The 26,667-nt window shown below is 46.0% G+C and overlaps 1 protein-coding gene across 1 annotated transcript in view; it reads right to left on the bottom strand.

Annotated features, from left to right (window-relative positions):
* The window catches only part of EMC2 (ER membrane protein complex subunit 2), a 112,337-nt gene extending 85,786 nt beyond the window's left edge, over positions 1-26,551 (bottom strand). Inside the window, exon 1 of the mRNA XM_064154159.1 lies at positions 26,532-26,551. The gene's annotated coding sequence lies outside the window, so the exon portion shown is untranslated. The remainder of the gene's footprint in view (positions 1-26,531) is intronic.
* Between the last annotated feature and the right edge of the window lie 116 nt (positions 26,552-26,667).

Raw genomic sequence — 26,667 nt, 5'->3', positions numbered from 1 at the left:
AGAGAGGCAGCTGTGTGACAGCTCTGACTTTGTGACAACTCCAGCAGTCCTATGACAATGGAAATGCTGCTCCCAAGGGAAGGTGGGAGACCATGGCTGGCACTTAATGGAGACTAGTCCAAGAAGCAGTGAGAGGATTTAGACTAGGACAGAATTCCACCTTAAACCAGTAATGCATTTACATGTCACACTGAATGTATCTGGACATAAATCCTTTAGCCACCTCGTAGAAAACCACAAAATGATTTTTTCAGAGCAATATCATTTCAGCTATTAACTTTAGAGTCTTACTTTTCTGCTTGGTTCTTCTCTAGTCAGTTAAAGAGATGTAGAAGGAGACATTGGTGAGCAGCTGAGAAAGAAAAGTGCTGTTCTGGTTGTGCAATAGCTTACTGATATTTACAAAATCCCATGTATTCAGATTGCATCTTTTTCCTGTGAAGATCATCCCTTAATATTCCTGTGAAAGCAGCATGGAGGATAGGGCTCCTCTTAGAATCATAGAATCAACCAGGTTGGAAGAGACCTCCAAGATCATCCAATCTATCACCCAGCCCTATCCAATCAACCAGACCATGGCACTAAGTGCCTCATCCAGGTTTTGCTTCAACACCTCAGGGATGGTGACTCCACCAGCTCCCTGGGCAGCCCATTCCAATGCCAATCACTCTCTCGGCCAACAACTTCCTCCTAACATCCAGCCTAGACCTCCCCTGGCACAACTTGAGACTGTGTCCCCTTCTTCTGTTGCTGCTTGCCTGGGAGAAGAGACCAACCCCACCTGGCTACAGCCTCCCTTCAGGGAGTTGTAGACAGCAATGAGCTCTGCCCTGAGCTTTCTCTTCTGCAGGCTGCACACCCCCAGCTCCCTCAGCCTCTCCTCACAGGGCTGTGCTCCAGGCCCCTCACCAGCTTTGTCACCCTTCTCTGGACATTTTCCAGTACCTCAAATAATCTGTGGCTACAAAGACAAGTACAATCCCTGCCCCGAGGAGCATGGAAATAATATCCTGCTTGTGTAAGCCAAAATAAAAAAGGTATTTATTTTTACTACAGTAAGTGCTTAACATGCAATAACTAAACCAAAGCTATTATTTCAATGGGATTTAGAACAATATTATAATGATCTCAATGTTTGTAGAATTAAAAAAGGAGGAACTTTTAGCTACCAATAATGACAGTCTCAAATACATTTATTTATGCTTTTATTTTTTTTCCCATGGAATATCCATGAAGGGGTTCATTAAGGTACCACTCTCACAGATCAGTGTGAGCAGAAGACTCTATGGAAGAGACCCATGCCAAGTGCTCATGCTTTGGAAAAGAACAAGTGGTGCTATTTGGTAAACACTGCACTATGGACAGCACAGAACAGCCATGAACAATATGGACAGCACAGAACAGCCAGGAACAATATGGACAGCACAGAACTGCCAGGAACAGTATGGACAGCACAGAACAGCCAGGAACAATATGGACAGCACAGAACTGCCATGAACACTACGGACAGCACAGAACTGCCATGAACAGTATGGACAGCACAGAACTGCCATGAACACTACGGACAGCACAGAACTGCCATGAACACTACGGACAGCACAGAACTGCCATGAACAGTATGGACAGCACAGAACTGCCATGAACAATATGAACAGCACAGAACTGCTATGAACAGTATGGACAACACAGAACTGCCATGAACAGTATGGACAGCACAGAACTGCTATGAACACTATGGACAGCACAGAACAGCCATGAACAGTATGGACAGCATAGAACTGCCATGAACAGTATGGACAGCACAGAACTGCCATGAACAGTATGGACAGCACAGAACTGCCATGAACAGTATGGACAGCACAGAACTGCTATGAACAATATGAACAGCACAGAACTGCTATGAACAGTATGGACAGCATAGAACTGCCATGAACAGTATGGACAGCACAGAACTGCTATGAACACTATGGACAGCACAGAACAGCCATGAACAGTATGGACAGCATAGAACTGCCATGAACAGTATGGACAGCACAGGACAGCCATGAACAGTATGGACAGCACAGGACAGCCGTGAACAATATGGACAGCACAGGACAGCCATGAACAGTATGGACAGCACAGAACTGCCATGAACAATATGGACAGCATAGAACAGCCAGGAACAGTATGGACAGCACAGAACTGCCATGAACAGTATGGACAGCACAGAACTGCCATGAACAGTATGGACAGCACAGAACTGCCATGAGCAGTATGGACAGCACAGAACTGCCATGAACAGTATGGACAGCACAGAACTGCCATGAACAGCATGGACAGCACAGAACTGCCATGAACAGCATGGACAGCACAGAACTGCCATGAACAGCATGGACAGCACAGAACTGCCATGAACAATATGGACAGCATAGAACTGCCATGAGCAGTATGGACAGCATAGAACTGCCATGAACAGTATGGACAGCACAGAACTGCCAGGAACAATATGGACAGCACAGAACTGCCATGAACAGTATGGACAGCACAGAACTGCCATGAACAATATGGACAGCATAGAACTGCCATGAGCAGTATGGACAGCACAGAACTGCCATGAACAGTATGGACAGCACAGAACTGCCATGAACAGTATGGACAGCACATAGCAGCCAGAGTAAGACAAGTATAAGACAGAGACAGGACTGGCACCACGTTGGCTCCACAAGTGCCACACAGGGAGCTGCAGAGTTGCCCAGAAGCAGAGCCTGAGCTCCCTTTTTCCCTTGTCACACTGCTCCGCTGCTGCGAGCAGTACAAGTCTCACATACATTGGATCTGCTCCCATGCCTGTCAGCCAGGGCCTTTGCAGGCTCACCCATCCCACAGAGGTGCTTCAGCACAGACAGTATAAAAGAGCTGGAAGAGAAAGAGGAAAAGACACAGAAGAGAAAGGAGCACAGAAAGGAGAGGAAATCACTGCTTTAATCTACACCACATGTACAACGCGGCTGAGCTACAAGCTCTAGGGAGTCATAACTCTGAGCGTTCTGACTTTTTGTGTGTTTAAAATCTCCACTGTAGCATTACAACACAGGGGTTTTTGCTTTGCATTTAATTGAATTTTTTTCTTTGGGGAAAAAGAAAATATGCTTTACCCTCCAGTCAGAGACCACATGATGGACAGGCAAATAAATAGCATCTACACATATAGCTGCGTGATAAAGCCATCAGAAGTCAAGTCAATGGAATGGAGTGCACTTACTGGAATAACCTCCAAGGTATTTGGGGGCACAGAAGTAAAATGGGGACAGCAAGCCACAGCCCTTGATTTTCTCATTGTTTGAAATACTGCAATTCTAGAGTAACTCTTACGAAACTGATGTAAAATTAACCTAAGGACAAACTGATACACATCTGAAAACCTCTCTGCGTTCCCCATCATCACCCTGCACACACAAAAACACCCCAGCAAGCTGCTGATTTTAATTAATTGTGAAGGGTGACATGCATTGCAACTCTGCAAGACAAAGCTCACTGCTTGTAGTGGTTAATTAGATATCAAACACAAGTTGATATTGTGCCCATACATCCTTGCTCTGTAAGGAGATCTGGAAGCTAAAACAACTTCCAGAGAGAGAGAAAGAAGCAACATGGACAACTGGTTCTACTGTTCTCACAACTCCAAGATGCTCTCTTCTTCAAAAGCATGCAACACCCAGCTCCCTCAGCCTCTCCTCATAGGGTTTGTGAAAGGCCTGGAACACAAACCCTATAGGAGAGGCTGAGGGAGTTGGGGTTGTGCAGCCTGCAGAAGAGGAGGCTCAGGGCAGAACTCAATGCTGTCTACAACTACCTGAAGGGAGGCTGTAGCCAGGTGGGGTTGGGCTCTTCTGCCAAACAACCAGCAACAGAAGAAGGGGACACAGTCTCAAGTTGTGCAGGGGGAGGTCTAGGCTGGATGTTAGGAGGAAGTTGTTGGCAGAGAGTGATTGGCATTGGAATGGGCTGCCCAGGGAGGTGGTGGAGTTGCTGCCCCTGGGGGTGTTGAAGCAAAGCCTGGATGAGGCACTTAGTGCCATGGTCTAGTTGACTGGCTGGGGCTGGGTGCTAGGTTGGACTGGATGATCTTGCAGATCTCTTCCAACCTGGTTGATTCTGTGATTCTATGAACACCTGCATTGTGTGCTGTATTTTTTGCAATAACAGAAGGCCAAACATTTGGTGTGGAAGATCTGACATCCACACAGTACACACAAGAACACAGGATGTCAGGGTTTGGAAAGGACCTAAAGAGATCCTTGAGTCCAACCCTCCTGCCAGAGCAGGACCATGCAATCTAGCTGAGGTCACACAGGCCTTGAAAGTCTGCAGAAGAGACTTCACAGCCTCTCTGGGGAGCCTGTGCCAGTGCTCTGGGACCCTTACAGTAAAGAAGTTCCCCCTTGTGTTGAGGTGGAACCTCTTTTGCTGCAGCTTCCACCCATTGCTCCTTGTCCTATCCCAGGGAGCAAATGATCAGAGCCTGTACCCCAACTCCTGATTCCCAGTCCTCAGATATTTATAGACATTGATTAAATCCCCTCTCAGTCTTCTCTTCTCCAGACTAAACAGCTCCAGGTCCCTCAGCCTCTCCTCATCAGGCAGTGCTCCAGTCCCCTAATCATCTTCACAGCCCTCCACTGGACCCTCTCCAGCAAATCCCAGTCCCTTTAAAACCAGGGAGCCTGAAACTGAAGGCAGTACTCAAAATGAGGTCACACCAGAGTAGAGGGGAAAGAGAACCTCCTTCAACACATTTTTAATACACCCCAGGATCTCACTGGCCCTCTTGGCCACAAGGGCACATTGCTGTGCCACAGATGTTATCCACCAGCACTCCCAGGTCCCTCTCCACAGAGCTCCTCTCCAGCAGATCTCCTCCCAGCCTGTACTGGTGCAGATTATTATTCCTCCCCAAATGCACTTTAAGGTTTGGGGTTTGTCCTTTATCTTGCTTTTTTTTTTCAGACTTCTGGACTAACTCTGCCTCCACAGACTAAATGTCCTCTTATGGCTGGAGTGCATTAAATGTGCTCTGAGAGCCTACACTCCAATTTAGTCTCATCCAAAGGAATCTAGCCCATATACTCCACAATAAGGAGCCAAGCAGAATCAGCAGGGATAAACAGTTTGGAGTCCAAAGTGCCTCCTAGTTTGCACTACAATGTTGACATAGGCTTGTGGTGTAAAAAGGGAGAGAAGATGACTCAAGCATGCTTCCAAAGCACATATGAATTCAGACATCACTCATAGCCCTTGATGAATCAGGCCTTGGTATGGTGCTTAGTCCTGAGTCCTGTGGTTAGGGAGTGATGACATTAAAACGTTTTAGTATCCAGAAGCATCCAAATACCAAATGGATCTTATTTTTATCATCTGAAACAATAGCTTCATTCAACAATGGTGAGAAAAAGGAACCAGGGTTTGGTTGGCATCAATAATGAAGGCAATTCAGTACAATATTGCAAATCACAAATGTGGAAGAAGTGTGAGAATTACTCTAAGTTACTTTTGTAAGCAAAGGGATGTTATAAAAAGTTAAATTAAGCTAAGGAAAAACTTTCTTGTGCTGCCTTAAGTCATGCGACATTTTCCTTAGCAGTATCATAATCAAGGCCATGAAAATAGCTAAGGTGGCAACAACCAAACCTGGTGAAAACTGGCAATTTGTAGCTGAAGTACTCCAGAAAACTGCCCCAGGAGCTAGATATTCTGCTTCACATCATGCAAAACCCCACTATGACATCACATCTTCCAGCAGATGTTGGAGAAGCAAGAACTTCATTGCCAAGAAGAGAAGTCAAGTGAGGGCCAAACGCAATGAGAACAAGAAAAACTTCTTTTGCACAAACTCCAGCCAATGTTGTTGTTCACCACAAAACTAAAGCTTCACCCAGCCAGGACTTATATTACCTTTACTAGGGTAAACTTGTGGTCAGTTAAGCCAATTCCCTGTGGCAAGCTGTGACTTGCATCAGGAATGGTGTGGTCAGCAGGAGCAGGGAGGTCATTCTGCCCCTGTACTCTGCACTGGTTAGACCACACCTTGAGTACTGTGTTCAGTTCTGAGCCCCCCAGTTTAGAAGGGACATTGAGATGCTTGAGCGTGTCCAGAGAAGGGCAACGAGGCTGGGGAGAGGCCTTGAGCACAGCCCTACGAGGAGAGGCTGAGGGAGCTGGGATTGGTTAGCCTGGAGAAGAGGAGGCTCAGGGGTGACCTCATTGCTGTCTGCAACTACCTGAGGGGTGGTTGTGGCCAGGAGGAGGTTGCTCTCTTCTCTCAGGTGGCCAGCACCAGAACGAGAGGACACAGCCTCAGGCTGCGCCAGGGGAAATTTAGTCTGGAGGTGAGGAGAAAGTTCTTCCCTGAGAGAGTCATTGGACACTGGAATGGGCTGCCCGGGGAGGTGGTGGAGTCGCCGTCCCTGGGGCTGTTCAAGGCAGGATTGGACGTGGCACTTGGTGCCATGGTCTGGCCTTGAGCTCTGTGGTAAAGGGGTGGACTTGATGATCTGTGAGGTCTCTTCCAACCTTGGTGATACTGTGATACCTCCAGGGACGGTGACTCCACCACCTCCCTGGGCAGCCCATTCCAATGCCAATCACTCTCTCTGCCAACAACTTCCTCCTCCCATTGAACAGGAAGAGCAGCATAGCCAAATAATTTGCCTTTCCTTATGTAAAGTTCAAAAGCAAAGTGGCACACGGAAAATGGGCTGTGAAGAAGTCCCTATGCTGCTCCTGTTTGGTACAGTCTTCCAAAGAAGGTGCAAAAGTCACTCCTCAAAAGCTTTCAAATGTCTCTTGACAAGGTCTCTGTGAATACATGATAATAAATTACCCTGTACTCAAGACATTTTTATAGTGAATAACTAGCACTTGGTAGCCTATGTATAAAAAGATGGTTCCAGGTCATACCTCTCTTCATGTGAGTAAAGACAAATGCATGCATATAAAAACAAGTTTGGAAATGGTTTCAGGCCTTTATAAACTGAAAGTTTCAGTAAGTCTTCTGCAGACATGAAGAAGAAAAGTCACTGCATGACAATGGAAATCTCAGGTGCTTAAAAAGGACACTATAGATATCAGGCCAAACATTTTTTCCCCCCTGTAAGGTTGTTTATCATCGTTTCAAACAAGTGCAAGGGAAATAAATGCTTTTACTTAACATTTGTAGCTGAAAGACTCATCCTCAAAGTTAAGTTGAGTGTCTGGTTATATGTCCTGTCATTAATCATGCTTAGGAAAAACAATCTCCTCAAAGCACATATGGATGGCTTCACTGAAAGCAGTGGCTTCAGCAATTAGAACCCCCCAGCCTCTTGCACAGCTCTCTGACAGTGCCCACTGTGCACTGACAAAACCAGAAAACACCCTTTACCCAGCCTGTCAGTACTGAGCAAGCCAATTTCCTCTTGAAGAATCCACTTCAGATTGGTTTCTCCTCAACATCTTCTTTAGCCTGCAGAACAGGAGGCTCAGGGGGAAACCTCACTGCTATCTACAACTACCTGAAGGGATGCTGTAGCCAGGTGGGGTTGGTCTCTTCTGCCAGGCAACCAGCAACAGAACAAGGGGACACAGTCTCAAGTTGTGGCAGGGGAGGTCTAGGCTGGATGTTAGGAGGAAGTTGTTGGCAGAGAGAGTGATTGGCATTGGAATGGGCTGCCCAGGGAGGTGGTGGAGTCACCATCCCTGGAGGTGTTGAAGCAAAGCCTGGATGAGGCACTTAGTGCCATGGTCTGGTTGATTGGACAGGGCTGGGTGCTAGGTTGGGCTGGATGAGCTTGGAGGTCTCTTCCACCCTGCTTGATTCTATGATTGATTCTATGACTGCATGGGCCAGGTGCCAGGGCCAAGGTGCTTTGGTACAGCCTACAGGCAATTTCCTTTTCTCCTGGCAGCACTGATGAGTGGTGGACAGAAGGAATCCTGCTTGTGAACCATACCAGACTTCTGACAACAACGTGTAAAGAAAAGTTTAGGGGATGTGGAGGTTTAGAGCACATTGCAATGAATCTTCCCAACCATGCTGCCTGCAGGAACATAAAATATTATTTTTTGGTGCAGTCAATGAATATTTACCAAAGTTTCCAGTTTTGCTACGTATGCTTGGCTAACTGTTTTGTGAGGCTTGCAGCCCAAAACCCCAAAGAAGTGCTTGTTTTTGCCAACTTTTCTCTTAGGGACATCACAGATTTCTCTGTTTCCAATCACAGTCCTGCCCAGATGTACTGACACCAGGAACTTCCACAAGAATTAAGATCTGCAGCCCCAAGCCACAGGGGACGATAGCAGGATAACTGGAAAGATTAATGGCACCTCCCTGAAACAATACAAGTCAAAAAGAAACAGATCAGAACAAAGTGGAAAATGAGCTTATTCCACTTGCAAAGTGAATTGAGAGCTGCTATCTGGGCTAGCTATCCTGCATCTTGACTCTATCTTTAGTTACTCAGTGATGGTTAAAACAATTTTTAGACTCATAGGATCAGTCAGGGTTGGAAGGCAACACAAGCATCATCTAGTTCCAACCCCCCTGCCATGGGCAGGGACACCTATCATAGAATCAGGCAGGGTTGGAAGGGACCACAAGGATCATCTAGTTCCAACCCCACTGCCATGGGCAGGGACACTTCGCACTAGATCAAGCTATCTAGAGCCTCATCCAGCCTGGCCTTAAACACCTCTAGGCATGGGGCCTCAACCACCTCCCTGGGCAACCCCTTCCAGGCTCTCACTACCTTCATGTTGAAGAAGATCCAATTTTAATCTACCCATTTCTAGCTTTGTTCCTTTACCCCCAGTCCTGTCACTACCTGACAGCCTGTGCTGGTTTGAGGCTAATTGGAATATTTTAATGAGAGAAATTATATCACATTCTGTGATTCTGTGACCCACAACCTCCCTGGGCAACCTGTGCCAGTGTCTAACCATCCACACTGCAAAGAACTTCTTCCTAACATCTAGTTTCAATCTCCCCTCTGCCACTTTAAACCCATTACTCCTCATCCTGTCATTACAAGACCTTGTCAAAAGTCCCTCCCCAGCCTTCCTGTAGCCCCCTTCAGATACTGGAAGGCCACTCCAAGGTCTCCTCGAAGCCTTCTCTTCTGCAGGCTGCAGAGCCCCAATTCTTGTAGCCTGTCCTCATAGCAAAGGTGCTCCAGACCTCTGAGCACCTTGATTCCTGGAGGCTCTGAGGCTTGTCATAGAATCGTAGAATCAAGCAGGTTGGAAGAGACCTCCAAGATCACCCAGTCCAACCTATCCCCCAGCCCTATCCAGTCAACTAGACCATGGCACCAAGTGTCTCATCCAGTCCTTTCTTTAACATCTCCAGGGACGGTGCCTCCACCACTTCCTTGGGCAGCCCATTCCAATTACAATCACCCTCTCTGTCCTGTTCATTGTGGCCATCAAGCTTTTGCTGGAGCCAAGGTGCTCACAGTGCTTGGCACCCAGCATTGCTGCTGGGAGTGCACAGCTCATGACCACTATGTGGGCCAAGTATACCTTTGTGTACTTTACATGGCTATTAGGGGTTTTTTACTATTACTTTATTAAATCTGTTTCCATTTTAATCCATGGATTTCCTTTCTCCCTTCTCAGGGGAGGGAGTTATTGGGTGATAGGACACCTGACAACTAAGACAAATACAAACATGCCTGGAGCAAATTTTTTGTCCTTCTGGGTCGCTGGCAACATTAGAAAAAGTAGGTTTAAAAATGTCTCTCTTTTGAGAGAAGTAAAATTTGAAGTGTCAAATTCAGGATGCTGGGGCACATTGTCTCATTGTCAACCACTATGTCTCAAGCTCAGTTTCTGAGACCTTGCTGGAATTCTGTCATTTGGTCTTCTTCCACCGCTTACATCCCTGATGGAGATAGTGCCAACAACCTTGATCATAGCTAAAGTGATTACAGCACTTAAAGCTCAGAAAGGATGGACAAGATGAAAACTGATCCAGGATTACTCTCCTGTATTTCTGTGCATAAACTGCATCTAAGTGGCACTTGAAGAATGTAACAGCTATTTTGCCATTTATCTTAAGTCCAAAATCACATTCCCACAATTACTGAGAAGGCAAGTATTAATGCTGCTTTGAAAAAGGTTACCCTGTGCCAAGATACAAACTGGCTGAACAATAAGAAATGAGCCATCTGCAAGCAGGTGTGACAAGCCAAGACAAAGAGCTTCCAAAATTATAGGGAAAATTGATCTGCAAGATGCACCTTTCTACTATTCCACTTTGGGTAGATCCTGCAGGACTTACAGACCTGTCAGCCTGACCTCAGTGCCAGGCAAGGGCATGGAACAGGTCATCTTGAGTGCCATCACAAGGCACCTACAGGATGGCCAAGGGATCAGCCAGCATGGGTTTAGTAAGGGCAGGTCCTGCCTGACCAAGCTGAGCTCCTTTTATGATCAGGTTCCTGCCTGGTGAATGTGGGGCAGGCTGTGGATGGAGTCTGCCTGGACTGCAGCAAAGCCTTTGACACCATCTGCCACAGCAAAGTCCTGGCCAAGCTGGCAGCTCCTGGCTTGGACAGATTCACTATGGTATGGGTCAAGAACTGGCCGGAGGGCTCAGGGGTGACCTCATTGCTGTCTACAACTACCTGAAAGGAGGTTGTAGCCAGGTGGGGTTGGTCTCTTCTCCTATGCAACCAGCATCAGAACAAGGGGACACAGTCTCAAGTTGTGCAGGGGGAGGTCTAGGCTGGATGTTAGGAGGAAGTTGTTGGCAGAGAGAGTGATTGGCATTGGAATGGGCTGCCCAGGCAGGTGGTGGAGTTGCCACCCCTGGGGATGTTCAAGCAAAGCCTGGCTGAGGCACTTAGTGCCATGGTCTGGTTGACTGGCTAGGGCTGGTTGCTAGGTTGAACTGGATGATCTTGGAGGTCTCTTCCAACCTGGTTGATTCTATGATTCTATGCCTGCTCTGAGCCCTGTGCCTCAAGATGCAGTCTCACCCAATGAGCAATATGTGATGCAGCACATGCACTTCCCAATGCCTGCACATGTGTACAGCCTCTCCTGTTCTGCCTACTGCTGCATTTGGCATCCAGACAAAACAGAGAGCATTGCCAGAAGAAGCTCAAGAGGAAACCACAGCCTCTCTACAGAGCAAGCAGCAACTGCTAGAAACAAGTGCACAGGCACAGGCTATCCATAGCAGCACATATATATAGTATAGAGCACACATGCATCCAGCAGATGCCAACTTCCTCCCACACATGACTGCCCAAACCTTCCAAATCCTTCCCCTAGTTGCTCTATTTTCTTCAGGGAGAGCATCCTTCTCTCAGTAGACAGAATTTCAACAATAGCTGAATGCATAAACCTCCCTAGTTTAATTACAGGGAGAAAACCGTGAGCATCATTTGCTCTCTCTCATATAATCACACCTTTAACCAACATGATAAGGCCCATGACAGTTGCATTTTATACCAAGTGTACACCACTGCTGCTAGACTGAGATGTGCCCACAGCATTTGAAATGTCTTTATTGTTGTAGCTATGCTGAGCTTCCTGACCAAACTCTTGAAAACGTGATGCATACACGGAGAAGACATCTCCCCACCTCCTCCAGGGATCTATTCAATACCTTGGGAACACACTGCCCAAAGCAATGGTTCTTTCTCAATTCCATAGAGAAGAATATGTCCCAGAGGTTTCACTGTCCTCTGGATTTGTTCCCAGAATTATTCCAGGAAATTTCTAGGCCTTTCTACATAAGGAAGCTTTTCTACAATGCTCTTTGGGAGCAGACTCTAGAAGCAGAAAGATCACATACACTGGAGCCCAGCAGGAAGGGGATGATTAGCAAAGTCAGCATTTACACACTTGGACTTCCTTAGGACTTTATGCTAAAAGGTGATGAGTTATTAATGAACAACCTGCATCATCCCTTTTGGTCTCTCAATAGTCTCTTAGTTACATCTGTAGTGTCCAACTATGTTTGCCTGATGTCTTCATGCTGCTTACCCTCACAGTGTTTCCTGAATTTGTGCTCCTGATGCAGTGCTCTGCTGCAGGTGATTAAAGAAGTCAATTTCATGTCACTTTCTTGTCAAGTCTGAACACACTAAAAAGATTCTTTAACAAAAAATGAGTCTTCTTGCCCTTTATTGACAGATTCACTCTGATGTGAGTCAAGAACTGCCCGGAGGGCCAGGACGAAAGAGTGGCAGTGAATGGTGCCACATCCAGCTGTCACTAGTGGTGTGCCCCAGGGATCAGTGCTGGGCACAGACCTGTTCAATATCTTCACTGATGATCTGGACCATGGGATTGAGTCCAGCATCAGTAAGTTTGCAGATGACACCAAGCTAGGAACAGGTGTGGAGCTGTTGGAGGGTAGAAGAGCCCTGCAGAGGGACCTAGACAGGCTGGATGGGTGGGCAGAGGCCAAAGGGGATGGAATTTAACAAGGACAAGTGTAGGGTTCTACATTTGGACACAACAACCCCAAGCAGCACTACAGGCTGGGGACAGAGTGGCTGAGAGCAGCCAGGAAGAAAGGGGCCTGGGGGCACTGGTAGAGAGTAGCTGAAGATGAGGCAGCAGTGCCCAGGTGGGCAGCAGAGCCAATGGCATCCTGGGCTGGCTCAGGAACAGTGTGGCCAGTAGGACAAAAGAGGCTATTCTATGACTGAAGGAACAGGCCTTAGAGATGTAGTGAGTAGGCTATTCCAGAAAATGAAGTGGGAAAAAGTGATGAGTCAGAGATGAATCTCAAGGTCTATGAATTCCACTTCCCTTGGGAATGCCATTACAAAAGTGAGATAGGTATGAATTATACTCTACTAGACATGAATATGAAAACATACTAAAACCCAGTACCATTTCAGTTTTATTTCCAAGATCCTGCCCTCTGAATCAAGTTTTGTCCTATCCCACATATCAAAACTTTATCAAATCTTTTAAGCATTGAAAAAGATGAAATATTTTCACAAGAAAACAGGTCTTTGATGCCTCAACATTTCTAAAAGGCTGTAATAATCATAGAATCATAGAATCAAGCAGGTTGGAAGAGAACTCCAAGATCATCCAGTCCAACCTAGCACCCAGCCCTAGCCAGTCAATCAGACGTGGCACTAAGTGCCTCATCCAGGCTTTGCTTGAGCACCTCCAGGAATGGTGACTCCACCACCTCCCTGGGCAGCCCATTCCAATGCCAATCACTCTCTCTGACAACAACTTCCTCCTAACATCCAGCCTAGACCTTCCCCTGCACAACTTGAGACTGTGTCCCCTTGTTCTGTTCCTGGTTGCCTGGCAGAAGAGACCAACCCCCACCTGGCTACAGCCTCCCTTCAGGTAGTTGTAGACAGCAATGAGGTTTCCCCCTGAGCCTCCTCTTCTCCAGGCTAAACATCCCCAGCTCCCTCAGCCTCTCCTCACAGGGTTTGTGCTCCAGGCCCCTCACCAGCTTTGTTGCCCTTCTCTGGACACCTTCCAGCACCTCAACATCTCTCTTGAATTGAGAAGCCCAGAACTGGACACAGTACTCAAGGGGTGGCCTGACCAGTGCTGAGTACAGGGGAAGAATAACCTCCCTTGTCCTGCTGGCCACACTGCTCCTGAGCCAGCCCAGGATGCCATTGGCTCTCCTGCCCACCTGGGCACACTGCTGGCTCATGTTCAGCCTACTATCTATCAGCACCCCTAGGTCCCTTTCTTCCTGGCTGCTCTCAGCCACTGTCCCCAGCCTGTAGCACTGCTTGGGATTGTTGTGTCCAACAGAGAGTATTCCAAGGCAAACCACTGATGTATAACTAAGCAATTTGGCAGGCACACAAAGCAATACTTCAACGATTCTCCAACTTACTGTTGCCTCAGCACAAAAAGAAAAGCCCATACTCACTTTATGAAAAATATTACAACATGTCTAGGGTGTATAACACAAATTGCTTTTAATGCAGCATTTTTGGCTCACATTAAAAGCGTGTGGAGATTAAGTTTTCTCTTTTTAAAGGTAAAATGAGTCAGCTTTGCCAAGACAGAGGAGAAGTTCTGATGCTCTTCAGCATTCTGTAAAAACACAGAGACCCCAAAGTTATTTTTAAGCCAATGTAGATATCCCCTGAAAGCCTCCACACCTAAAATTTAACATTTACATAATGGATTCTTCTTTGCAAACTTTCATGTGTAAGAAAGACATTTCCTCTCGAATTTCATTCTAAGTAAATCCTTTTCATAATCCAACCTTATTTTTCAGGATCCAGTCATTCTCTTTGACCTGGTACTGGAAGCAAAGTGTCAATACATGCATGTTTGCAAATGAATATTGCATAGAATACTGCCACCTTTTGGCTACCATCTGGACTTTAAAAGGAGACTTGGCTGTAAAACTTCTACAAATGTTTGACCTATAATGATTATTCTAAAGCCTCCAGGATGTCAACAGGCTAATGCTATGCTTATCATCAACATATTGATGTAAGAATAAACCTCTTCATAGTTAACTGCATAGTTATTATCCTATTATTTCTTGATAATGAGCAAGCACTTTCACAAGGGCTTTTGTCTTTAGCAGAAAAGATGCAAGCATAGCTTTGACATCAAGTTAATGGAATTACTACTTAACAATCATGACAACTCCTCTGCTGCTCAGAGTAAAATAATCGTGCCTTTGTGTAACTCATACACTCAACTTCAGAAATATTGGTTCACTGATTCTCAGAAAATCCTTACTGCTGAATTGAGTCTGACACTAAACATATACACTTTTTAAACCACAGGTGAAAGGAACAGAAGACTTTCAGCAATCTCCAAACGAAGAGCGCTGAAGTCTCTTCCTGGGAACAAATGATGCCACTAGAAGAGGCAGTGCAAAAGAAAACAGGGCCTGGGATTTGGGGTTAATCCCTAGCAAGTGTTACAAGTCATTGCAGAGAGGTTCTCCCAACTGTGAGCTAATCAGGTTTCAATTTAATTCATTTATGCTGAATAAATTTTAAAGGAGGATTTGATCCATCTTTGGGGAACAGTTTGCTGGATAAAAAGCTCAGGAAAGCAAGCACTCTCTTTTTTTGTTTCAGTATTTGGTTTATGATTTGGAGTGACAGGCTATCAAACTATGTGCAACCTATCACTTAATCTAAAGGCAACTTTAAATCAGACCCTATAAATCTACAGGTTTACTGTGAATTCAACTAGCTAAACTCTTTGGTTTTGCACTGTCAGAATATAACAGTGATGAAAAACACACACAACCCCCCCCCCAAAAAACAATTCCTCTCATTTAAAAGAGAAGCTCTTACCCAACTCCCTGTAAAAATGCTGATTCCATAGTTAATTGGAATATGATCTTCAATTGCAAGCCTTTAATACAATTGTCCTTTAAAGAACATGTTAAAAAGCAGCAACCACAAATCCTTTTGCTACTGTAAAGGCAGACTTCTTCTATCAGCCTTTTTCCTAGTATTGTAAATACTTGATATGGAAACTTTATTAATCAGAGTTAAGTAGAGGGATTCCCTAGACTGAAAGCTTCATTTCCACCTACAACTCCTTGAGATATATACTGATGAGGATATTTTGGAACTGCATTTGCAGTTAGAGAAGAACAAACAGCAGGATGCACAACTGATACACTTTTAGCCACCAAATACACTAAAATCCTCTTTTAAACCAATCCTGGTTAAAATATCTGCATATTTCCCAAGTATTAGCTATTGGAACAGGGTGTTTTTCCCCATAGACCATCCTGATTTTCTGCCTAAAACTGTACAGGCTTGGCTTGAAACTATTTATGCAGAAAATTATTTCTTCGTAATTAAGGAAGTGTAAAAACAATTTCACTTTAGACACTTTGGTCCCTATTCAAAGCTATTTGAACCAGCTATAACCTGAAAAGATCCCCTCGTGATGTCTACAAACTACTTGTATTTTGTAAACAACATTTGAAGCAGTGTTTGACAAATAGCCCTCACTAACCTCTACAAATTTGCCTGTAGGGACAAAATGACAAATGAGTCTCACAATGGGGCTTATTAGACTCCTAGATTATTGCTCTAACATGGCCTTTCAGGAAATGCTATTTCAGATTACATCAGCACTTCCATTTTTCAGGGCCTAATGGCTCAGCTTGCAAAAAACCAACCATCCAAAACAACACTCCCCACATGTAGGCTTTCCCTGTGGGATGAAGCTTAACACGTAACAGCAGAAACGCCTGCTTCAAACAAATCAGAGTTTCATAATGTTGTGTGCCTGCATGCAGCTCATGAGGCTTGCACTGCTGGAATAGCAATACTGCAAAAGATGAGCACAGGCAACTGAAATGGTTTTGGTATTTTGGGAGGGGAAAGATGGATCTCTTGAAATATCTTAAGGTGATGTAGTATAGTGGAGAAAATACTGTATTGCTGCAGGCACTACTATTATCTGCTATGCTAATTCTCTGGTCCAAATCCTCTATCTGTTTCTAACCTTCTGATATCAACTGAAATCAATTGATCATTCCAGTGCCTTCAACAGTTTTGGATCAAACTCCCTGAGGTTATATCATGTAATAGAATCATAGAATCAAGCAGGTTGGAAGAGACCTCCAAGATCATCCAGGCCAACCTAGCACCCAGCCCTATCCAGTCAACTAGATCATGGCACTAAGTGCCTCAGCCAGGCTTTGCTTCAACACCTCCAGGGACAGAGACTCCACCACCTCCCTGGGCAGCCCATTCCAATGCCAATCACTCTCTCTGACAACAGCTTCCTCCTAACATCCAGCCTAGACCTCCCCTGGCACAGCTTGAGACTGTGTCCCCTTGTTCTGTTGCTGCTTGCCTGGCAGCAGAGCCCAACCCCACCTGGCTACAGCCTCCCTTCAGGTAGTTGTAGACAGCAATGAGGTCGCAGAAGACTACTCTACAAGGACATGATACTGAACATTTAGCAATACCAGGCTTGTTAGCAATGAGGGAACAGCTGACATCTGAGACATCATCAGACTGTGGACTGACAATATTAATACAAATTGTGCAGGGCAACATTGTTTGTGCAAGAGTGAGAAAGGGAAGTCAGCTTTTCCTCCTCGCATTTAGAATGGGGATTTTGAGCCAGTTAGCAGGGGGAGAGGTAATCACAGTATCCTAGTAGCTAATCTCTCTGTATTGTCAAGTGGGAGAGAAGCCCAGGAAGACAGAAGGAATGTGATCATTTGACAGGAGTGCCTATAACATCCCTGCTTCCACTGCTTGCTCCTAAAGCAGCCATGTTTATTATAATAGCTGCTAGAACCCTTGAGTTAAGTGGTGGACTCAGAAGATAGATGCCAATAGCAAGATACTGAGTATCTTCAGATACTCCTTTAAGATACTTCTCAGTGCAAGCTTCTTCCCTTTTGTTATCTACTTCAACCTTGTTACTATAAAATCTTCCAAAATGCTCTTAAAACTAAATTCACTGAGTTCAAACTGTCCAGGCCATGCAGTACAATTGACTAACAGCAAGAACAGAAGAGTTGGAAAATGTGGAATATTTGGGTCTCAAAAATCTCAGCACAGAGATGGTAACAGATCTATAATGTGTCTCAAGAAAACAAAAACATCCCAAGGAACAGATCAAAAACCCCAAAGAAACTCTGCCTGCTCACTATTATCTACATGCTGCACTTTTTGAGTGTAGCAGATTACCTCCTACCTACATGTGCTCTGCTTTGAATGCACTGAGTTCAGCTCACATTTTGTAAGGCAGCAATCTCTCTTCTGTTGCACCTTCCTGCCTCTGTGGATGTACTTAGACTGCTCTGTAAGCTCTGTGGTGTCTGTTGGTCCCAGCTTTCCAAATACCCAGAGCCTGCCTGGGTTTCCTACCAAATCAAAAACATCCACTTAAACCTCCTTCTGATATGGAAAAAAGGTGGCAAGGAGCATGAGGAGTACAGAGCTCTCCATGAGCATAAAGAATTTGTTTCCTCTTCTGATCAAGAGCTACCTGCTGTATTTTTTTCTGCCTTACCTATCTGCAACACTTCAACTCATACCCTGGTTATGTGACATGTTTTAGCTGCTGTTTCTCTTAGCATTTTTAATCCCTATTTGGATCTGCTGTTACCATCTCCCACATTGTACCCCACAAAAAAAATTGTCCTTAGCTTATTTCTTTGAGCTGCCTTTACATAATTTATTATCTCCATATGATCTTCTAGTAATATTCTTACACAACTTTATCTCATGTATCAATCATCCACTCTACATATTGTCCCACAATTATCACAATGAATGTAGGCTACTGCAGCTGTGGAAGAACAATGCCTTCAAAGACAGCTCTTGAACAAAAGAAGAGAAATGAACATCTTCACCACAACCCCCACCCCCGTGAGAAATTCTGCTTTCCACTGTCTTAGACTCATTACTGACTGGAGGCCCCTACAACAATTAAGTGCTGCAAGAGACCAGACTGAGGTCAGATCTTTTCCTCTTTCCTTGGTTCTGCCACCAATCTATTGTGCTAGCTCTGAGTAAGTCTTTATCATCTCCCTGCTTTAATTTTCCTCCTCAACAAATGCGCCCAAAATGTTATCCCTCCTGGAGAAGTTAATTTGAGATGAGTACAGGGAGCACTGTAAGACTGGAATGTTTTTCTTGTAGTTAGCATGGTGACTCAGTCCACTTCCCATGGACAAAGCCTGAGAGCAGTGATGGTTTCTTTTTGTATGTTCAGGCATCTTTGGGGCATTACTGTTGTAGCAGAAAACAAAACCAGAAGAAGTTTAAACACCAGCAGGCAGCTGATAACTGGGTCTACACCTGTATGAATGTCTAAAACTGAACTTTTGAACTCTCAAGAAGACTGCTGTTTCCTACTGACAACCAGTACAGTCTGGCCATGAATTTTGATTAAAACAGGACTTGGGAGTTGTGCATCCCAACTCCTCCAATTAACAGAGACATAGCCCCCAATTAGGAGGCTGATCATGCATTGTGTTTCTCCACATAGACTACTTGAGAAAATGGTAGGCTAGGGGCCTCAGAGAAGGGTTCCCTGAAAAGACAACATGGCTTTGGACAGAAGAAAGGGGCCTGGAAAGAAGGTAGCAAAAATCTTAGCTGGAGGAAAGTCTCAGAGATCCGGGGGTATGTGTGCAAGCAGCTGCCAGGGGGTGCTCAGAGACCTTGGTCTACAACACCCAGTAACTGTCAGCAGTAGCACACTACAACACAGCTTTGATCCCAGAGTTCCCAGACTAGCAGTGACCTACCTGCTAGGCAAAGAACTCAAGAGCTACAGAACATAATTCTGGGGAAAAGTGTGTGCAAGATAATCTGGTATGGGGTAAAAGCTCAAATCTTGTTGGTCCTTGAATAGACCCAACTACCCAGGTGGCAGTTGGTAGCTCTGTCTTGCCCAATAATATTATTAGCCAGTACTCTGCAGCCTGTACAGTTCCCTTCTTTAGGGAAAAATCCATCTGTTTGACACTGATGCACAAGCCCATGGACTGATCTGAACACAGGCTTGTAGGATTTGCCATGGTGACTCTCACCGTTACTATGAGCTTCAGAAGATAGAATCATAGAATCAGTCAGAGTTGGAAGGGACCACAAGGATCAGCCAGTTCCAACCCCCCTGCCATGCCCAGGGACACCCTACCCGAGAGCAGGCTGCACACAGCCTCATCCAGCCTGGCCTTAAACACCTCCAGCCATGGGGCCTCAACCACCTCCCTGGGCAACCCATTCCAGCCTCTCACCACTCTTATGCACAACAACTTCCTCCTCACATCCAGTCTGAATCTCCCCATCTCCAGCTTTGCTCCATTCCCCACCACTCCTGGCACTCCCTGACAGCCTAAAAAGTCCCTCCCCAGCTTTTTTTGTAGCCCCCTTCAGATCCTGCAAGGCCACAAGAAGGTCACCTGGGAGCCTCCTCTTCTCCAGCCTGCACAGCCCCAACTCTTTCAGTCTGTGCTCACAGCAGAGCTGCTGCAGCCCTCTGAGCATCCTCGTGGCCCTTCTCTGGACACACTCCAGCATCTCCACATCCCCCTTGTAATGGGGGCTCCAGAACTGGATGCAGTACTCCAGGTGGGGTCTCAGCAGAGCAGAGCAGAGGGGGAGAATCACCTCCCTGGCCCTGCTGGCCACACTTCTCCTGATGCAGCCCAGGCTCTGGTTGGCCTCTGGGCTGCAAGTGCAGCACCAGCTGCTGTGCACTGATTATATTGGAACTTTTTCATAATAACCTCTTAAGTTTCTCCAAATATTTCCTGAAGATTTAACATTTTAACATAGTCCCTATTGGGAAATTTTTCTTTTCTTTTTTCTTCCCTCTCCCTTCCTTTTATTTCCCTCTATATCTTCTTCCCTCTTTAATAAATCAAAGGAGCAACAATTTCAACTTACTTACCCTGTGATTTATTCCACCCCTTCATGTACAGTGCTATTTTAAAAAAATAACTTTAGAACATGCTTACTCTGAAAAGCCTCATTTGTTTCTCTGATCTTCAGTTCAAGTATACTTGAACTCCCAACTGTTTTTTTTCCAAATGTCTCTCCTGTGAACAACTTGGGATTGGAAAGCAAAGCTGGTTCCTTTCATGCTCATCCATCATCACCAATAACAAAGATCTGAGATTAAATTATGCCATTCCTCATTGATTCCAATACTGTGGGATTAAAAGCTTTACTTACAATTTCTTTTGCCTTGTTCTGTACACTTAAAGTACATTATGTCATACTTACAGAGCCAAATTCATTTCTTCCTAAGCAACCCAGCTAAGCTCACTTGTTTTGTCATTTTCAGATCTTGCTCTGCCTTTCAAATTGCTCTTGAAGGCACAGAATTGGACGAGGTGGTGACAATGAAGATGAGTTTGTTCTTTTCAAATGAACTTATATTTTCTCCTACCTTTTCTTGATATCTTGATGAACAACAAGCAAAATTGTACCACAGATGGAAAAGACTATTTCTGCAGAAGAGGTTCACGTGGTAGGAGGAAGTTCTTCACAGAGAGAGTGATTTACCATTGGAATGGGCTGCCCAGGGAGGTGGTGGAGTTGCTGTCCCTGGAGATGTTCAAGCAAAGCCTGGATGAGGCACTTAGTGCCATGGTCCAGATGACTGGATAAGACTGGGTGATAGGTTGGACTGGATGATCTTGGAGGTCTCTTCCAACCTGGTTGATTCTATGATTCCATGACTTTAGAACTGACTTCTAGTCAAATGTTCACAATTACCTTTGAACCTAGAAACACAAAAGTTCCATCAACTGCTTAAAGTTTTTTAAAAGAGGTCTAGTTCCAAAAATACAAAGTGTGGCACAGTGGAAGTTGAGGATAGAACCCCTCACTGGTAAGGTACACACAGGCAAGCATTGCCACCCTCAGCTTTTTCATATGGCCATCATTTCAAGTGAGCAAAACCTGTCTATACAAGTTCCACTACTATAAATGTAGAGTAGCTCCACTAATTCAATTATAATTCCATTAGACAACTTCTTAACAAAAATCCTTGCAGCAGGAAAAGTCTACCAAATAATTATGAAGTCTGAACACAGAAATTCCATTTTGGACTCTTACATAAGTTTCCTCATTTAATTTTTTTTAAAATACTTTAAATCATAGAATCAAATAGGTTGAAAGAGACCTCCAAGATCATCCACTGCAACCTAGCACCCAGCCCTAACCAGTCACCACCTCCTTGGGCAGCCCATTCCAATGCCAATCACTCTCTCTGCCAACAACTTCCTCCTAACATCCAGCCTAGACCTCCCCTGGCACAACCTGAGGCTGTGTCCCCTTGTTCTGTTGCTGCTTGCCTGGCAAAAGAGACCAACCCCACCTGGCTACAGCCTCCCTTCAGGTAGTTGTAGACAGCAATGAGGTCACCTCTGAGCCTCCTCTTCTGCAGGCTGCACACCCCCAGCTCCCTCAGCCTCTCCTCTCAGGGCTGTGTTCCAGGCTCCTCACCAGCTTTGTTCCCCTTCTATGGACATCTCTCTTGAATTGAGGGGCCCAGAACTGGACACAGCACTCAAGCTGTGGCCACACCAGTGCTTAGTATGGGGGGCAGAATAACCTCCCTTGTCCTACTGCCCACACTGTTCCTGATCCAGGCCAGGATGCCATTGGCTCTCCTGCCCACCTGGGCACACTGCTGCCTCATCTTCAGTTGCTGTCAACCAGTGCCCCCAGGTCCTTCTCTGCTTGGCTGCTCTCAGCCACTCTGTCCCAGGCCTGTAGTGCTGCTTGGGGTTGTTGTGTCCAAACTGTAAAACCTTGCACTTGGCCTTGTTAAATTTCACCCCAACACAGTCATTTTCTATTTTATGATGGCTTGGCTGGATTATGAGATACACTTAGCAGAAATCTGACTGCTCTCCAGAAGCAGCTGACTGCAGTGAACTCTTCTAGAAGTCACATTCTTCATGTTAGGAATTTTGTTTGTTTGTTTTAACAAAGTGTAAAAATATTCATGGAATGCAGGATTTTTTTTTTTTTGTTCACATCTCAACATGTCTAAAAGGCAGAAATACAATTTCTGAATTTCAAATGCCAACTTGAAAACAGTAAACCATTTACATTAAATTTTATTCACATCTTCTTTGTCAAAGGATGGGGAAAAAAAGTCAATAGGTTAAATTTCCTTTTGAAAATTTGAGATTGAAAAACGTTTTATCATGATTTCCTGGTAATTATTTCATTCTAATAATTCAAGGAATGCTGAATTCCACTGCTGTGTTAACAGTAAGATAAATGACAACCAATTACATAAATGGAAACCTCTAGGGAAAATTTCCTCACTCTTTCAGAACCATGAAATCAAAGGACCCAGCCCAATCTAGACACATTCCTGCTGTTCTCAAGATACTTTTTCTAGCTAATTCTTGCCAAATGGCTTTTATTTCATGAACCAAACTTGCAAACTGAGGTACTCTGGTACTCAAGAATCTTAAGTACAGTGGACTGGATATCCAGAAGGGACTGGCTCCACTAGGTTAAAGCACTTCAGCTTCAAGTCTGGTCTATGTCAAACCAAATAAAATGCCAAAGCAAATACAATTAAGTGTTGCATAGTGCCTTGGGTGCTGTAGCCCTTCGTACAGCTGAGGGCTTTCCACTGGCAGCTCTGTAATCTCATTGCCAAAAGGAGGAGCAGCAGTTTGAACAGGCTCTGGTGAAACCCACAGGCAGACAGCTCCCACCATTGGAGATGATGTACATGGAGGTATCTCACAGGTACCTCTTAAAACAAACATCTTCAATGACTATTAAAAACATAAGGGTGTCTTGTACAAGGAAAAAATCCTTTTCACAGCTCATCACAGGACATTAGGGGTTGGAAGAGACCTAAAGGGATCATCTAGTCCAACCCCCCCTGCCAGAGCAGGACTATACAATCTAGCCCAGGTCACACAGGAACACATCCAGATAGGCCTTGAAAGTCTGCAGAGAAGGATCACAGGATGTCAGGGGTTGGAAGAGACTCAAAGGAATCATTGAGTCCAACCGCCCTGCCAGAGCACGACCATACAATCTAGCTCAGGTCACACAGAAACACATCTCCAGGCTGTGGGAGTCTCCAGAGAAGGAGACTCCACAATCTCTCTGGGGAGCCTGTTCCAGTGTACTGGGTCCCTTACAGTAAAGAAGTTCTCCCTTATATTGACCTGGAACCTCCTGTGCTGCAGCTTACATCCATTGCTCAGGGAGCAAGTGAGCAGAGCCTCTCCTGAACCCCAGCTCTCAGGTACTTATAAACATTGATTGAATCCCCACTCAGTCATCTCTTCTCCAGACTAAACAGCCCCAGGTCCCTCAGCCTCTCCTCATCAGGCAGTGCTCCAGTCCCCTAATCATCCTCATAGCCCTCCCTTTGACTCTGTTGAGCAGATTCCTTCTCCTCTTAACCTGGGGAGCCCAAAACTGAAAGCCATACTCAGATCTTTCCACCTTGTAAAATCTGAATGTCCTCTGTAAAATATGATGTTCTGATGTCCTGAGAAGAGTGTTAGCACAGACAAATTTACACACACCACAGATTTTTATATAGAAGTGGTAAAAACTCAGAGTCACATACATCAGTGCCTTTATTCATCCTGCACAAATGTTTCTTTTCCTTCCTTCTAGGACCAAACAGGATGATTTGTTGAGATACTGGAATGTGTCCAAAGGGCGACAAAGCTGGTGAGGGGCCTGGAGCACAGCCCTGTGTGGAGAGGCTGAGGGAGCTGGGGGTGTGCAGCCTGCAGAAGAGGAGGCTCAGGGCAGACCTCATTGCTGTCTACAACTACCTGAAGGGAAGCTGTAGCCAGGTGGGGTTGGTCTCTTCTGCCAGGCAACCAGCAAAAGAACAAGGGGACATAGTCTCAAGTTGTGCCAGGGAAGGTCTAGGCTGGATGTTAGGAGGAAGTTATTGATTGACAGAGAGAGTGATTGGCATTGGAATGGGCTGCCCAGGGAGGTGGTGGAGTCGCCGTCCCTGGAGGTGTTCAAGAACAGACTGGATGGGGCACTTAGTGCCATGGTCCAGTTCATTGGCTAGGGCTGGGTGCTAGGTTGGACTGGATGAGCTTGGAGAGCTCTTCCAACCTGGTCGATTCTATGATTCTATGACTGTTGAGCTGCTCTGAAGACTTACCACTAAAAGCCACTGTTGTACCCTTAATTCTGTAGCTTCTGCATCTTTCTGTTATGGCAGCATGAAGAACATGCATAACCTCTTTATTTCTCACTCCTCATTTACATTTAAAACAAACCAACTCTGAAACTGACCTGTACTACCCTAACTCACTATTCAGCAAAGAGCTGCCATTGACACAGAGTGTTGTTATGATTCTGTAGTTATGAGATTCACTAAGCAAACAATTTATCCCTCTGCTCATGGAAGAAGTCTCCTTGTGCCAAAGGCTCCAGCCATACTTTCACAGTATCACAGTATCATCAGGGTTGGAAGAGACCTCACAGATCATCAAGTCCAACCCTTTACCACAGAGCTCAAGGCCAGACCATGGCACCAAGTGCCACGTCCAACCTTGCCTTGAACAGCTCCAGGGACGGCGACTCCACCACCTCCCCGGGCAGCCCATTCCAGTGTCCAATGACTCTCTCAGTGGAACTTTCTCCTCACCTCCAGCCTAAATTTCCCCTGGCACAGCTTGAGGCTGTGTCCTCTTGTTCTGGTGCTGGCCACCTGAGAGAAGAGAGCAACCTCCTCCTGGCCACAACCTCCCCTCAGGTAGTTGCAGACAGCAATAAGGTCTCCCCTGAGCCTCCTCTTCTCCAGGCTAACCAATCCCAGCTCCCTCAGCCTCTCCTCGTAGGGCTGTGCTCAAGGCCTCTCCCCAGCCTCGTTGCCCTTCTCTGGACACGCTCAAGCATCTCAATGTCCTTCCTAAACTGAGGGGCCCAGAACTGAACTCGGTGCTCAAGGTGAGGTCTAACCAGTGCAGAGTACAGGGGCAGAATGACCTCCCTGCTCCTGCTGGCCACACCATTCCTGATGCAGGCCAGGATGCCACTGGCTCTCTTGGCCACCTGGGCACACTGCTGGCTCATGTTCAGGCAGGTATCAATCAGCACCCCCAGATCCCTCTCTGTCTGGCTGCTCTCCAGCCACTCCGACCCCAGCCTGTATCTCTGCATGGGGTTGTTGTGGCCAAAGTGCAGCACCCTGCACTTGGAGCTATTGAACCCCGTCCCATTGGACTCTGCCCATCTGTCCAGGCGGTCAAGGTCCCGCTGCAGAGCCCTTCTGCCCTCCAACCCAGCCACATCTGCCCCCAGCTTAGTGTCATCTGCAAACTACTTTACATGATGAGATGAGGCTACCCTTAACTGCAATCTACTGTGACAACCATGACCGCATAAAAGTGGGCAGAAAACTTACAAATTATAAAACTAAAAAGTACCTTCCGACCTTTTAATGTTCTGGTGAGTTAGCATCATGGTGAATTTGCTCTTTTCCTTACTCTAACTACAAGAACTATCCAAGTTATCATCAATGGCAGCGAAAGCAGGGAACCGCTGAACTCCGCTAAACGCTTCCACACTTGCTTAGATGTCACTATGTAAGGTATTGTCCTTATCACATCACATCACGCCCTCACCACAGAGTTCAGAACTTGGTCAACACTGGCAAACACTTAGGAAGTGTTTCCCTTGGTGCCGAAGACAGTTTAGACCTCCCCCCAGTTCCTTTTACCGTATTAAATCAAGCCAAGCTCGCACACCGAGCACGACTGTGGGGCTGGGCTCACACCTCAGAGATACTCTGTACCGCTTTTAGGAGAATCTGGCCGCTTTAGAACTCGGCTTCTGTTAAGCTGAGCCCACTTCGAAACAGAACTGTCTGTGGGCACTTACTGAGACACCATCCTAGCGCCTTCCCCCAGCCCGACGCGCAGGCAGCGGCCGGGCCCTACAGCCGCCTCAAGTAAAGGAAAGGAGACCAGCCCAGCACTCAGCCCTGCCACTGCCTCCGCACCGACACAGCCGAAGCTCTAAGCGCCTCGCCGAATCCGCATCACGCCAGGCGCGCCGGACCAACAGCCCCACCTCCACAGCCGCCCGCCGCCACGAACGGAGCACCGCGCAGCCGCCCGCCGCCTCCACGCCTTCGGCCGGGGCGGGCCGCGCAGCCGCACGGCCCATAGAGGCACGGCCCATAGAGCCGCGGCCGCCCGCTGCCCGC

Source organism: Pogoniulus pusillus, chromosome 14, assembly GCF_015220805.1.
Source record: "Pogoniulus pusillus isolate bPogPus1 chromosome 14, bPogPus1.pri, whole genome shotgun sequence".
Classification (NCBI taxonomy): domain Eukaryota; kingdom Metazoa; phylum Chordata; class Aves; order Piciformes; family Lybiidae; genus Pogoniulus; species Pogoniulus pusillus.
Note: the sequence above shows the minus strand (reverse complement) of the source record. Positions and strands in the feature narration are given on the sequence as shown.